Source organism: Orcinus orca, chromosome 13 (assembly GCF_937001465.1).
Source record: "Orcinus orca chromosome 13, mOrcOrc1.1, whole genome shotgun sequence".
NCBI classification, from domain to species: domain Eukaryota; kingdom Metazoa; phylum Chordata; class Mammalia; order Artiodactyla; family Delphinidae; genus Orcinus; species Orcinus orca.
The window spans coordinates 16,318,087-16,322,165 of NC_064571.1; the positions used below are offsets into that span (position 1 = coordinate 16,318,087).

At 35.5% G+C, this 4,079-nt stretch overlaps 1 non-coding gene across 1 annotated transcript; it reads left to right on the top strand.

The window, feature by feature from the left end:
• Positions 1 to 3,080: 3,080 nt before the first annotated feature.
• Positions 3,081 to 3,212, top strand: LOC117201999 (small nucleolar RNA SNORA72). The gene has a single exon (XR_004484155.1). It is a non-coding gene; the product is annotated as a small nucleolar RNA SNORA72 (small nucleolar RNA).
• Positions 3,213 to 4,079: the final 867 nt, after the last annotated feature.

Consider the following 4,079-nt stretch of genomic DNA (forward strand, 5'->3'; position numbering starts at 1 on the left):
CAGGACCTTGCTTCAGATGTGTAAGCTCTCCCATCCATTAAATCATTATTGTCACTGTTGCTGACTCTGGGCTCTTTCACTGATCTTGAAGTTGGGCAAGCACAGGCCTTATAGGCCTGTGGGGTGCAGCCCAATAGTATATATATATTACACATATATATGTGTGTGTGTGATGATATACGTCATATATATATCCATCTTTATTTCTATGTATCTATGTAATTATGTACCTATCTATCTATATATGTAGAGAAAGAGAGAGAGAGAGAGGGTCTAAAGTTTTTGTTAAATTCTAAAATGTCCTAAATGCCCTACTACCCATGTCTCCTATCTCTACCCCCGCCACATATCCCCCCCCACCAAAAAAAACAACAAAAAACAATAAAGTAAGAAAAAACAAGGCGGATTGCTATTTGAGATACTCTTAATTCTAAAGTATGGATTGAGTTAAACCATGAGAAAATTGCACCAGGACCACATAATTCTGGTTCCATGTATAATTGCTTAAACTGATTTTTCTTTGACCTGATGCCATAGAGAAGCAGCTCTATGATTTTTTTTTTTACCTTGTTTACTGATGATGACTTTCACTCAATTAAGTCATCTATATTCTTATTGGAATCCTTGTGGAAATTTTCTCTTTGTTCTGAGTGTTAGGAATTTTGCTATGTCTTATTCCTCCTGAGGATGTGACTTGTTTAGTCTTTTAGGATATTGTAAAGTTTACAAGTGATCATTTTTCCTTTAGTTGCAATATGCAGAGAGGACTCCCTGCAAAGAACAGAGCTCATCTCTAAATATAAAACAGGAGAATAAGATCAGAGCTGACACATGAGAGAGACTGATGAGTAATCTTAGTATTCAGTAATCATGTTTGAAGTTCCTTCTGCTCATGACTATGCGAGCTGGAACTCCCTGCTGAATGATAGAATTGGTTCTAGGCCTCCTAGATTAGCTAATTTTACCTATAACATTAGATTATTCTAATTATTATTATTATTATTTTCTTAACATTTCAAATCTTGTAATGAAAAAAAGAAATTCATTAAATAGCAAGCTGTTCATAGATGAGACAAAAAATAAAACACAATTTTAAAGCTTCCAATTGTTTTCCTCACTAATCTCTTTAGACTTCAGTATTTGGAGAACAGCCTGTCTTTCTTTTCCTTACTTAAAAAAATCCTAATTGTATCTAAACATGAAATAATAATAATTAGTTTAAAATTTCAGTGTGAAATTATTATAGTCCTATATTTGTAGATGGTTTTGTTGAGCATATATACACTATATGCAATATTTAGTTACATGTTTGTACACTAAAGAGTTTAATTTCATTATCTTTTCAACACAGATAATTTCAGTGACCATTTTAACACTGTAAAGATCTGATTGACACCATGTATTCAATTTATGTACAATCATATTTGAAAAGAGAAAAAAGAGGGGAATTCATTTGATGACTCTCTTGAATGCTTTCCTCTCAAGGATTATGCTATTGTTGGGAATAAGATCTTGTTAAATGCAAAATAAACTTTTTTTTTTTTTTTTTTTTGCATAAGGTACTGTTAGCTCTAGAAAAGATCACCATCCAGAAATCCTGACTAAACACAGCTGGGCTGTTGAGGAAACAATTAGTGAGAGTGCATCCTGAAGATAAACTTGACCTGAAGAGAAAAAATTCTCAGCTTTCACCTTTCAATATTTGAAGTGTGCTTTAATGATCAAATGCCTTCAGGGATTGCCTTTAATTTTCTTTTAGGGGTAGAAGAAACACATCTTCACTGAGTCACAGGCATGCGAAATCTGTGCATTTTGGAAAAATTTTCAAAGTCTGAGATTATCTTTTAAGGTAATTACAAAAATTTACAGTAATCTCTGTAGACTTCCTTCCCTGAAGTTGTTACAAGGAATGGGGTTGGGTATTTTACACAACTTTATTTCATTTACTCCTCAAAACTCTACAATGTAGCCTTTTTTATAATTAAAAAATTAATAAGTAAATTAAAAACGAAATTAATTTTATTTTTCAGCAGTTTTAGATTAATAGGAAAATTTCACAGTAAGTGCAGAGTTCCCATAGATCTCCTCTCTACCCTACCCCCAAAGTTCTTCCTTTGGGGACAACTTGTATGAGTGTGGTACATTTCTTACATCTTGGCAATGACACTTCTATCAACTCAAGTCCATAGTTTACATCAAGGTTAACATTTTGTTTTGTACATTCTATGGGTTTTGACACATGCATAATGCCATTTATCCACCATTATAGTATGATACAAAATAATTTTCCCACTCTAAAAATGTTCTATGTTCTGCCTAGTTTGTCTCTCTACCCATCCCCTCAAGCCCCAGGCAACCTCTGATCTTTCTATTTTCTCTGTAGTTTTGCATTTTTCAATATATCATATAATGGGAATCATACAGTATGTAGCATTTTCAGATTGGCTTCTTCTACTTAACAATAAGCAGTTTAACTTCCTCTTTGTTTATTTATGGCTTGATAGCTCATTTCTTTTTATCACAGAATAATATTTCATTAAAAGAATGTACCAAAATTAGTTTCTCCATCCACTTACTGAAGGGCATTTTTTTTTTTTTTTCGGTACGCGGGCCTCTCCCTGTTGTGGCCTCTCCTGCTGCGGAGCACAGGCTCCGGACGCGCATGCTCAGCGGCCATGGCTCACGGGCCCGGCTGCTCCACGGCATGTGGGATCCTCCCGGACCGGGGCACGAACCTGCGTCCCTGCATCGGCAGGCAGACTCTCAACCACTGCGCCACCAGGGAAGCCCTGAAGGGCATTTTAATTGCTTCCAATCTTCGGCAATTATGAATAAAGTTAAGCTAAACATTCATTTGTAGAGATCTATGTGAACAGAAGTTTTTAATTCATAGTGTGATTTTGCATTTGCCCTAGTAATGAATGAGACTTCCTGTTGCTCCACATCTTAGTCAGCCTTTGGTTTTGTTAGTGTTTTGGATTTTAGCCATTCCAATTATGTGTGCAGTGGTATCACATGATTGTTGGTGTAGCTTTTTAAACTATTGAAGTGGTTAAAATAAGGGTTTTAAAGTAGCCAGCCTGTGAGTATTCTCGCTATTCTGATTTTGTAATAATCAGGGCAGGCTAAACATTTGCAATATGAAGACCATGCATATGTCCCCAGACCTAGTTCTTTCCCTAGGTCTAGTTCTATAAATGCTGATGATAACCAAGTTTGACATATATGATGCATCTTATGTAGGAGATGTCTGTGATTCTAAGTATCTGATCAACCTTAAGAAATAACAGCACAGCTAGTGTAATAACTTTTGTATATAATCATTGCTAATTTGATGATTACCAGTTGCCATTAAATGAATTGTAAAATTATCTTTTTTATTTTCTAGAAAAAAAAAAAAAGGAGCCAGAGGTCCTGATATTTCGTTTTGTCTCTGATACTTCCTAGTTGTGTGATCTTAGGTGAGTTCACTAAAAGCATTGTGACTCAGTTTCCTTTTCTGTAAAATAGGGTTAATAATAGTAACTACTTTATAGGGTTACTGAAAGAAAGAATGAACTGATACAGTTAAAATGCTAGAATAGTGCCTGGGGTGTCATAAGTCTCCATGAATGGTAGCATATTATTAGCATGCTGAAGCTAATTTTTGAAATTAGAAAAAAATGTTATGTATCTTGCCCAAATTTACCGGTTTAGAAAGTAGAGCAGCTACAGCTGAATTTCAGGCTGTCTCTTGAGCTTATGTTCTTTCCAATATCCTATGAAGTTTTTAAAGTTGATTTGTGCATGGAAAGGCAGTGTCCCCATTTTCAAAATTTCTTGGCATTTCAAGTGTGAAGCAATTAACTCCCAGCTGTACATTATTCCAGAGCACAAGTTGCCTAAATAAATGAAGCCAACAGAGTGCATCTTTGGGGCCCTCTGCTCCTCTTTTCTTGCTAACAGTATCCCTTGTAGGCCAGCAAGTTCCATTTCTTGCTGTTCTCATCCTTCCCCTTCTGGCTACCCAGAAAGCCCTGTTGCTCCTGCCCTTTCATCCAACGTTATATGTTATAGCTATTAAACAAATCACTGACGAT